At 34.7% G+C, this 11,429-nt stretch overlaps 1 protein-coding gene across 5 annotated transcripts in view; it reads right to left on the reverse strand.

The window, feature by feature from the left end:
- LOC106465348 (tyrosine-protein kinase receptor Tie-1-like) overlaps positions 1-9,463 on the reverse strand; it is a 112,546-nt gene extending 103,083 nt beyond the window's left edge. For 2 of the 5 annotated variants that reach the window (XM_022393214.1, XM_022393215.1), the window contains exons 1-3: positions 5,339-7,235; positions 4,879-5,128; positions 1,578-1,991 (exon numbers count right to left, since the gene is read on the reverse strand). The gene's annotated coding sequence lies outside the window, so the exon portion shown is untranslated. Of the gene's footprint in view, positions 1-1,577; positions 1,992-4,878; positions 5,129-5,338; positions 7,236-7,956 lie in introns of those variants that run through there. The other 3 variants (XM_022393218.1, XM_022393216.1, XM_022393217.1) reach the window with 3 other exon arrangements.
- Between the last annotated feature and the right edge of the window lie 1,966 nt (positions 9,464-11,429).

The raw sequence follows: 11,429 nt of genomic DNA on the forward strand, positions 1-11,429 counted from the left end.
TTAACTCAAACAATTTATGAAGAATAACAATATCATGTTCTTTAACAGTTTATGAAGAAAAACAATGTCATGTTCTTTAACAGTTTATGAAGAAAAACAATGTCATGTTCTTTAACAGTTTATGAAGAAAAACAATTTCATGTTCTTTAACAGTTTATTTTTTCATGGAAAAGGGTTTCAAGTATTTGCATTTTCTTCTTCTGTATAAGTACGTGTGTGTGTGTAAGTATGTGTGTGTGTGTAAAAGCACGTGTGTATATATATAAATGTAGATAAAAAAACAATAACATTTCATTTAACATCTGAAGGAAAAAGAGCTTACTACAACAGCACATCTCTACCTTAGAGGATTTTATAATCTGAAGAAACTTGGCTAAAACTTGAACATTTAAAATATAGAAAGATAGATACAAAATACAGAGTAGGATAGTAAAATGTATACTAGTATAAAAGACATTTCTAAATGTAGAACCTATAAAGAAGCAGGAGTATCCCATATCTCAAATTTAATCACTACTTTCAAATTTTACATGTCAAATAAAATTAACATTTAAAATTAAGATTATATCCAAGTTCTGAAGTTCAAAATATCCCTTATTGAAAACTCTCTTTCTGTAGTAAGTTGTGAGATGATAGTCGCCCCTACGGAAAGAGGAAAATAGAACACCGAAGTGACATAGAAAAATCTATGTTGTCAAGCTGTTAATCCAGCCGTCAAACACTTGAACTAACACCATAATGACATCTACCTGTATATAGATATGTTCTGTTTATTTGTTTTTGAATTTTGTGCAAAGTCACACAATGGCTATCTGTGCTAGCCATCCCTAATTTAGCAGTGTAAGACTAGAGGGAAGGCAGCTAGTCATCACCCCCCCCCAACCATCAACTCTTGAGCTACTCTTTTACCAACAAATAGTGGGACTGACCGTCACATTATAATGCCCCCAGGACTGAAAAGGCGAGCATGTTTGGTGAGATGGGGATTCGAACCCGCGACCCTCAGATTGTGAGTCGAGCACCCTAACCACTAAACAGAGAGAGGAAAACAGGAATTCATCAATCTAATTGTATAGTAAATCATCCAACCTCTTGCACAGTCAGTATGCTCACACATATAATCAGTTCTGAGTAACTACACCAACCATCTAGAAACTTTTCTAAAAGAAATTAAAGCTAAGAAAAGACAAAATTAAATGCTCCAGATAATGCATGTTGTTTGTCACAAGTTACAATTTTCACTTTATTTGATATTATAGACAGCATTTGGTAGGATTCTTGAGACATGCTAACTAGCTTGTAAAGCTTAAAATTTACTTATTGGCAAAATGTGATTTCAAGTGGTTTAGCTTTACAAGTGAAATTAGGAATATTTTTTATGATGAAGTAAAAATTGAGACTGTATGAAATTTAATGTCACAGCTCTGCTTGCAGGATGGATGCTTTAGTTAGCTAAATTATAGCTCTTGAATGCCGCAAGTCTCAGTTTTCATGAAATTTACTCTTTACAATGTAATAAAAAGTTTCATTAATGTCTTAATTTCGAACTTTTTTGACCATGTTGTATAAATAATTACAAGTTTTGAATATTGTTGTTGTTCGTCCATCAAGAAATGATGAAGACCATCTACTCATTCAGGGGGTGGGACTGGGTTTGGGGTTGATTTCGGTGGGTACGAAGGTGACTGTTCAGGCCAATTGGTGCACGGAATTTCTTTGGCGGTGTGGACAAGGAATGGTGGCTGAGCTTGGAGATCTGTCGGCTCTTGCTTTCCTAGTCTGGCGACGGCGTTCAGCGGCCATCATTCTGTTGGCTTCACAGGATTTGGCACCATTATGAACAGCTGTTCGCTATGTTGCTCTGTCCTGCGCAGTCCTCACCCAGTTGTTGGTGTTTATGGCAAATGCCTTCAACTCAGCTTTCAGTGAATCCTTGTATCTTTTCTTCTGCCCTCCTAGGGTGCGCTTCCCATCCTGGAGTTTTGAATAAACTAATAGCACATAAGGAAAATACAATATATTCTAGTTTGTTACAAATTCTACAGTTTTAAGTAACTGTGAAATTATAACATCATAAAAGAATGTTACCAATAAGTAATGAAAATTTATATATTTTTATGATTTATTAAAATATACCTACAGTAACAAAACAATTATTTTTATATCTAAACCTATTTAAGAAATTTCACTATTGTTTTCTATCTCTAACTTATTAGAGCTACCATTACCACTATTCTGACTACTCAAATTAATTAGATCATCTATGCATCTATATGTTAAAGTCAATAAATTTTAGTAAATGGATGTTTCAGAGATGAAATAAATTTTCATAAAGCTTAATGAATGCAATGAATAGCTTAATGAATAGTAACCACAGAGTAAGTCATAAAGTCGCATTTTGGTACCATCAACTAGGATTTGTTTTTGATGTGATTATTTTTGTATTTGATTCTAGAGTTACTGTAAAGTTTACAAACCGTGATTATGGGAAAGTACTTTCTGAGACCAAGATGAATTTACATTGGAGAGAAAGAATATGTGATCGAGAGAGCAAAAATGAACAGAAAAGTCATTTCCTAGATATTGATAAGTGGCAAGAAAACAATAGCTGCTACATTGTGACCCTTACTGTCTGAAGACTGATAAACCAACAACTGAAAACCACAATGTAGCAGCTATTACCCTTACGGTTAAGGATTGAATAGTGGCCACATGCCAGAGGATTGGAAGATGGCTAATGTTATTCTGCTTTTCAAGAGAAGTGATGAAAATTGAAGAATCTCTGCTCCACATGACAGTCGTAGAGCAGTTTCATTACACCTATCCCATGAATCAGTAAATAGCTTTCGTAACTATTTCCTGGTATAGCAAATAACACTTATAGTTGAGCTTGTGTATGACCTTGACCGTATTTAGTATGTTTCGTATCAGAACTTCAGAAAAATGTACAAGTATTAAAAGTAAGAATGAGCCATGTGGTATTATTTGCACAGCAAAGTAAAAATCATAATGAGTCCATTGTTTTTATTTATGTTGATGAAGGAACATTTTGCAATCATGGCACCTGGAGCACTGACAGATTTTGATTTTATAAAATTAAATCAGTTTTACTTGTTCTGTCATAAAGAATTGAAATATTATCAACAGTTTACAAGGAATTTTTATTTAGAAATATGTTTGACTTATTAGATTAAATTACTTTCAAACTTTGTGACTGTTACATGATATTGTTTCTGAACAAGTTAGTTATTTCATACAAATTTTGTGTTAACAAATCATCTACTTTACAAGCAGTGACAAATCTTAACTGTGAAGGTTAGTTAAACCGTGTTCACTACACTAATTTCCTTTCTGATACAATTACAACATAATCAAAATAAAGAAGTCAGATCATGCCTGATTTCACAAATAGGTTCAGAATCATATTCATGTGGTCAACATAAAAAGTATGTTATAATATTGCCTATGAATTAATATCAATTTCAGGAGAAAATGTAAGGTATTCTGCATTTCTTACCTACCTTACCTAAAAGACTTGGGGCTCTGCCTTAGCAGTCAAATAATGGTGAAGGAAGTTCACATATATTTGTGATGGTTGTATTCATGACTGCATGGAGTTGGGGGAGTTAAGGGTTTGAGTACAGTATCTTTACATGAACTGTTTTACAGAAGCTGTGGATATTTTTACTTTCATCTTCTAGAGAAGAGATTTGAGCCTGACCTTACTATAATGAAAGACATCTTATTAGGAGATAATAAATAACAGGACCTACTAGGAATGGCTCTGAGAAATCCTCTCATGGAAGAGAACCTGCTGCAACCTAACATGGGTGAGCTGACAAACAATCATGCTGTAAAACACAGACTGAACACCGATGCCAAAACCATAGCAAACAATGTCAGAGACCAGTGCAGCTGCATCAACAAATTATAGTGCACCAGGACCAATGTCGCAACTTTTGGCCCCCTTCCCAGTTAAGAGAATTAAGACCACATTTGTACTGATATCACAATGAAGTATGTAATGTCACAACTTGTTCACTAACTTTTGGCACCCCTTCCCAGTTAAGAGAATTAAGACCACATCTGTACTGATATCACAATTAAGTATGTAATGTCGCAACTTGTTCACTAACTTTTGGCACCCTTCCCAGTTAAGAGAATTAATACCACATCTGTACTGTAGTTGTTCAATGAGAGGATGTTTTATACAAGTCCATGATGGAAGAACAGCTGTTTTAAAATTAGATCTGACTCTGATTAGGTCTATATACTGTAAGGGTTTAAAAATAACACATGACTACAATGATGGTTCAACAAAAAAAAATTTGTTAAACTGTAACAACACTTAGAAGAAAATTTATTACTTACCAAAAACACTGTTAATAAACATATCCTTGGCTAGAATTTTATACTAATGTTAATGAACAATAAAACATAAATATTACTATTAATTATTTCAGTTAATGGAATCAGGAAAAAAGACCAGAAGAAGAAAAAACTTAATTAAAAAAACAACACTTTTCTATGTTAATAACAATATTGAGTGACAAACAGCAGTATCTATACCATTCACTAACTACCTTGTGACGCAATTTACGAAGGTTATGGCAAGCTATTCATTCACTTCATTAGGCCACAAGAGTACATTTCATGTGGTCATAAATTTACAAAATCTTTTGCTACATTAGAAAATCGAAGTGATGATATTAATCATTTTATATATAATATCCCAATTTCATATCATTACTCCCCCCCCCCCCCTATACTGACATCATAAATCATTTACAGTTTAAGTACAGATACCTCACAAGTAAAATACAATTCATCTTTTCGAAGCTTCAGCTTGATCTTTTCTAGCTTACAGCTCTGGCTTACCAGAAATTTAAGAGTTCGAAAACCAGCTAACTACGATAATCAACTATGCAATATGGCTGCATTGTCCTTTGAGGAGGAGACAGAGGTAAGTCATCAGCAGGATCCACTGAAGAATGAGAAGTGGACACACCAGAAAAAGTCCTTTGTCTTGTGGGGGAAACAACCTTAGAGTCTTCTGTAATCAACATTTTCATTTTGCTACAACTGCCTAGGATGATTACCATCTTCTTTGGTGTCATGGGAATTTGCACTAGGTAAATATATATATATATATCTTTTTATATTAGAAATATGAAATTGTCCTATAACTGCATCTAATCTAGGATCTTTTAATTCATACACTAATGGAGTAACACACTTTGTAACTTCAAACTCCATTTCACCTCGGAGCAAATTTTGCAATAAAATTATTTAGTGCAGAAAATAAAGGATGTGTCCTTAATAATACTAAATCACCTACTTTAAACATGTCTGGGCATCTCTTATAATTGTAGGCTTGTTGCTGTCACTTCTGAGCCTTTTCAATGTTGGTTGGATTTGTCTTCTGTATGACATCTTGTAATTCTGCTGTTTGTCCATCTATGGTTTCAGGTGATGCTGGGTATTTCATCAGTCGGTACCAAGGAAGGAAGTTCTGTTCTCTAGTTTTAACACAGACAGTGGCAAAAAGATTAGGTCATAGCTTACCAACATCCAATTCTGGAGTTTTTTCTGGCAGATCAATAGGATGTCTAGATAGGGCATGAGGTAACTGGTTATCTTTTTTGTATGTGTAAAGTATTTCAAATGTTAAGTCCTGCAATTTTAATAAGCAACTCATCAGTCTACCAGTTAAATCTGGAGCTGTCTGTAACCATTTCAAGGCAGCGTGGTCGTTATAACTGTTAAATTCTACTCCATCTATGCATATCTTACATTTTTTTTACAGTCCAGACTATGACTAGACATTCTAATTTTATAGCAGTATAGTTTCTTTCTACAGAGTTCACTGTTCTACTGGAAAATGTTGTGACACCTTTCTGACGCAGAATTGCTCCTAATCTAACATTTGAAGCATCATTATGCATAAAATTGTGTTCACCTTTTCTTGGAAGTTGCAAAACAGGAGATTCACATAAAGCCTGCTTTAGTTTCTGGAATGCATCCTCACACTATGGAGTCCTTCTCCACCTGATATGATTCCTTCCTAACTCATATAAAGGTTCGGCAACTGTAGCAAAGTTTGAAATGAAAAAGCATTCAAAATATCACTTATATGAGGCAATAGATAATGGTCAGATTCTGAGACTGTAGTCTAAACAGAACCCAAAATAATTGATCTTCTTCTTGAAAATAACTACTGGAGAAGGCCAAGAAGAAGTGGAGGGTTCAATTAATGCATCACGAAGCATTTCATCCACTTGATCATGTAGCACTTGTAATTTAGTAGGAGAATAACGATAAGGTTTACTAAACATTGGCTTTTCCGTCATGGTTACATTACTATGTTCAGACAAATCCGTGAGGCCAGGTTTATTGTTAAAAATATTGGCATATTTTGACTCAAATTGTTTTAATTGTTCACAGTCACTCTTTAAATATGAAAATTGTACTTCTTCAACCAGTATATTTTCAGCCTCAGAGTCATGCCTAACAGATGGCACATTTAATTGAAGAACATTTGTAAAGAAGTTTAGGGTTGCTTCATTTTGCTGAATGAAGTCTAATACAATAAAACAGGAGACAGTCAAACCTATAATGACAACAAAACATTGGTCCAAAATGCTATTTGTTACCCAAAATATCCTAGCAGTTGACAATTAATCATTCCATCTGCAAGACACGTGTTACCTTTACTCCAAGTTTTTAAATGAAGAGTTGGATAAATTCTCTTGATTTGTTGCCATATATTTCCATTTATTACTGAATAATTTGACCCAGTGTCAATTCAACTTATTACCTTCATACCATTAATTATTAGTCTTAGGCATAGCAGCTCCATTTTCATTGTTGTTAAAAAGTTAATGGAGGCTTTTACTTTCACAGGATTCAAAACCTCCTTCTTTGATCCCTGTTCTTGTTTCCCGACTACTGTCCTTCATTTCTTTGTTTCTTTAAGTGGCCCTCTCCTCAAACAAGAAGTTGCAATTTCCACCTATTTATTCTCAGGGACTTGATGCATATAAAAATGCCTTTCCAAACTTTTAAAAAACATTAAAATCTGACTTCCTGTTGAGTTTCTCAACAGGCAGAGGCAGTGGGTTGACTGCTGTGACATTGATGCAAATTAAAAAGAACAAAGGTCCTAACACTGAGCTCTGAGGTACCCCACTTGTGACATTTACCCAGTTTGACTGAACTCCATTTGTAATAAACCCTCTGCTTTCTTCCATCCAGCCACTCTTCTATCTAATTTGCTAACTTATCCCCCCACATCTATAGAACTATTTTTTACAAGCCTTTTATATTGGTATAGGAGAAAATTTTCTCTTCTGGCTTGTATCAATATGTCTATTATTACACCCTAAAATTATATTAGCTTTATTAACAGAAACTGACCACTATGTCCTAATACATTTTCAGTAAATTTATTAAGTAGGCTTCAATTTATATTAAATGTGCTTCAAATCATGATAACTCCAGGAAATTTCCTTGCATATATTATTAAAGGTAATTTGCCATTATTTTTTCAAATTACATCTCAATCCAAATGATTCTGAATTACTTCAAGATCCCCAATACTGCTAGGAATATTCAATTAATGTCATGGTCAAACTTTACTAACTTAGTCACACTGATGTCATTAGGGTAAACAAAAAACGAAAAAGCCCAATCATTGGCCCCTGAACATGCCACTAGTAGTAGTACCAAATGTTCAGTGTGACTGGACTCAATTAATACCAAATTTAGCTGTCTTTCATCCAGTCACCTTTCCATAACCCTTATCAGTATGATTTTCTTAGCTAACTTTATATATGACATGCTATCAAAATCCTTCTATTTCATCCAGGTACAACAAGTCCAAACTCTCTCCATCATCCAGATAGCAAGGAACATTTTCCAAAAAATAAGGTTAACAAATTGATAAGGCAAAATTACCCCTTTGGTGAATCCACTGTTTTTCATGACACTATCAATCACTATTTTTATTATCTTGCAAGCTTCTTTTATCACTTTCCAGAATCTTCTCTACTATAGATGTTAGACTACCTGGTCTTTAATCTCCTTTTCAACACTTATGACCTCCTTTGAAAACAGAACTAATACGAGCAAGTCTCCATTCCTCAGCCTTCTGCCTATCAATTTTAGCCTACAGAAATTATATAGATGGAGAGAGAGAGAGAGAGGTTCACAAATCTGATCTTTGATTTTCTTTAAAACTGTGAAAAGCATTGTTTGGTCGGGTGCTTTATCTATTTTTTATCTCTCATGCTTTTTGCTTAATATCTATGAATTGATATTGATGTGATTTAGGATATTTATCAATTTAAGTTTCTTCTCTGATGATATTTAAAGTTAAACCTGATTTTATCCATTGTGTTCTTAGTAAGCCAATTTGAATTGATCTTCCCTTTCATTCTTTTCATATTTTTTGGGGAACATTCCACAGCTAATGCTATCAGTATTGTTTTTACTGACTTTATTTTACATGTTAAAAATATACACGTCATTTATTCCCACATTAATCAACAAAGAACTGTTGTTCTGAACAATATCTATCAACTCCCATCTGCTTTAGTAGGTTGATAACAGAGAATCAATCCATTGATGTTTTATAATATATATGCCTTTAGGTGCTTAAAATTAAATTGGTTAGGTGTGTTTTACTTTCATATTTTTATACTCTTTCATTATAAATAAGAGTTCAAGGCATGTAGCTAATTTTGGCACTTTTTACATTTCTGTTGGTAAAGTTGTAATTTGAAAACGTACTGCTTATGTTGAGAAACAACATTAGATCTGCTTATGGTCACACGATAACAGTAATTATGGACAATTCCACCTCTTTATCAGCCAAGGAAAATCTCATCCTCTCAAAGTTCTTGTATAAGTATAGATATAACACACTTTAGTTTAAGCGTACACTATAGGAGACTGGTTTAGTTCTTTAAGTAGAACTATTAGTATTACATAATTACCAAGCTAGCATGAAAGGTAATTACTTATCGTATTTTAACTAGAAAAATGCATGATATATGTTAGTCTAAGGAAGATCAAAGATACGATATCATATAATCCAAAAGTTGGATACTTCTCCTTCCAGCCCTCCTTTTGAAAGCGCTTGAGGTAAAAGAATTTCAACCTACATACATAAACTTTAAAGTTAAAAGCCTGACATTTTGCGAGCCAGCCAAGATTATACAGTGGTAAACGGCGGTGAAAGAAGACGTGAACGACAGTGGGAATAAGTTGGCCTATATAAGCACAATTGTAGTGGTGGCAAAAATAGTATAGAAATTACAATCATGCTATATAACCATGTCAACAGATTTGGATAAATAAATAGAAAAAGGTAAGCGTCTTGAGTTAAAAGATAGTGAACTACCAGAGTTTATTAAAGAACAACAAAAAGTAAAGAGAGAAGAGCATAAACAGAGAAGAGAGGAAGGAAGGAAGGTTAAATGAAGAAAAGGAAAGTGAAGAAAATGAAAGAACGGAAAGACTGGAAATAGAGAGAGAAATAATATAAGCACAAATTGTGAAAGAAGAAAATGAGACAGAGAGGAGAGACTGGAAATAGAGAGAATAAGAGCACAATTTGAGACTGCCAAGCTCATCCAACAGAAGTATGAAGGCCAGAATAACAATGGGGTCAGGACTAGCTAACCCAAGCTGCCCAAATTTGATGAACAGAAAGATTACATGGGTGCTTTCCTGGAGAGAATGAAAGATTTGCCCAAAGTCAGAATTGTCTCAGCCAACTTCTCAGAGGAAAAAGGCCTACGAGTATATGCAGGCATGACGTCAGAAGATGCCATGGACTATGACAAATTAAAAGTAGCCTTGTTAAAACAATATGAACTTACAGAAGAAATGTTTTCATCAGAAGCTCAGAGAAGGCAAACCTGACACTGGAGAAACTGTATTTCGTTTATGGCAGGTCTACGCTGTACTTCACCAGATGGACTGACATGGCCAGGTGTGAAAATAGTTTTGAGACTAACAGACTTGCTAATATGTGAACAGTTCATGAGCACGTGATCAACTGAAATATTACTGTTCCTTACAGAGAGAACACCAAAAGACGTGAACCAGATGATAAAGCTGGCAAAACACTATATGGAAGTCCATGGAGGGAGTATAACTGGCAAATCCAAGAATATCCAGATAATGTCGAAACCAGTGGTGGTTGACCAGAAGCAGGAGTCTACCAAAGATGACAGAAGGTTAAATGACAAATGAGAGATAGATGTATATTTGTTATAAAATAGGGAACATTATAAAGAAGTGCAATATCAACACCAACAAGCAACAGCAGAAATTTCAACATAAAGCAGCTGGAGCTACCTCAAAGATGGTGCTGGCAAGAAACAAGAAAAAAAGTGACTGTCACCATGAATTCTACTGCCAGATGAAACATAACCAAGAAAATACTTCAGATTCAGCACAAGAAGAAAGTGTCATTGTCATGTTTGATCAGTGCACGACAATTGGTCAGCTGAAGTTAGCAAATGGATTAACAGTGCCAATAGTGATCAAAGAATGTTACAGATATCGAGAGGTTCCTGTAAAGTACAATATGGCAGTAGGTGAAGGATATGTTAGGGACAAGAAGGTGAAAGTTCTATGAGACACTGGGTGCAGTAGTGCAGCAGTGAGAACTAGTCTAGTATCTGATAACAAGATGACAGGCAAAGTACACCCATGTGTGCTAATTGATGGGACAGTGAGAGTACTCCATACTATATGGGAGACCTTGAGGCCATGTGTATGAAAGCACCAATATATGACTTGGTGATTGGAAACATACCAAGTAGTAAGAATTTCGAGGAAATACAAAAAGAAGACTGGTGAAGCAACTGCAGTCACCACAAGAGCTCAAGGGAAGAAGAGCAAGCAAGATATCACACCTCTTAAAGTCTTGAAAAGTGACATCCTGAATATGGGTTCATAAAAGCTGAAGGAAGTGCAGAAGAAAGACCCTTCTGCTACGTCTCTGTTCGTTTGTTAATTATCCGTAAAAATTCTTTCTGAAGAAACTTTAGCAATACAAGTTCTCTCTTAAATAAAACTAGTTTATTCTTTCTCAATACAACTTTGCAATACACTTAATTTCCACAGTCATGCTATAACTTAAACAAACGCTATGATTCACAACGAACAATTCACGTGCTTGACTCAATTGTCCATCTCTATCTCTGTCTGCAATTCAATTCCCATTAATTTATCTCACATTATCCAGCACACTTATATACAGAAATAGAGGGCGCTTAGCACATACTGAATTATTCGTGATGTTCCCCAATCCTTCCAGAATATCATGATGTGTTACCAGCATCACGTGACTACCGCTGTCGTAACACTGCCCCTTCCTTAGTATTGTTCGTCCCGAACAACAGCCACTTACATTA

Source organism: Limulus polyphemus, unplaced genomic scaffold, assembly GCF_000517525.1.
Source record: "Limulus polyphemus unplaced genomic scaffold, Limulus_polyphemus-2.1.2 Scaffold1917, whole genome shotgun sequence".
Classification (NCBI taxonomy): domain Eukaryota; kingdom Metazoa; phylum Arthropoda; class Merostomata; order Xiphosura; family Limulidae; genus Limulus; species Limulus polyphemus.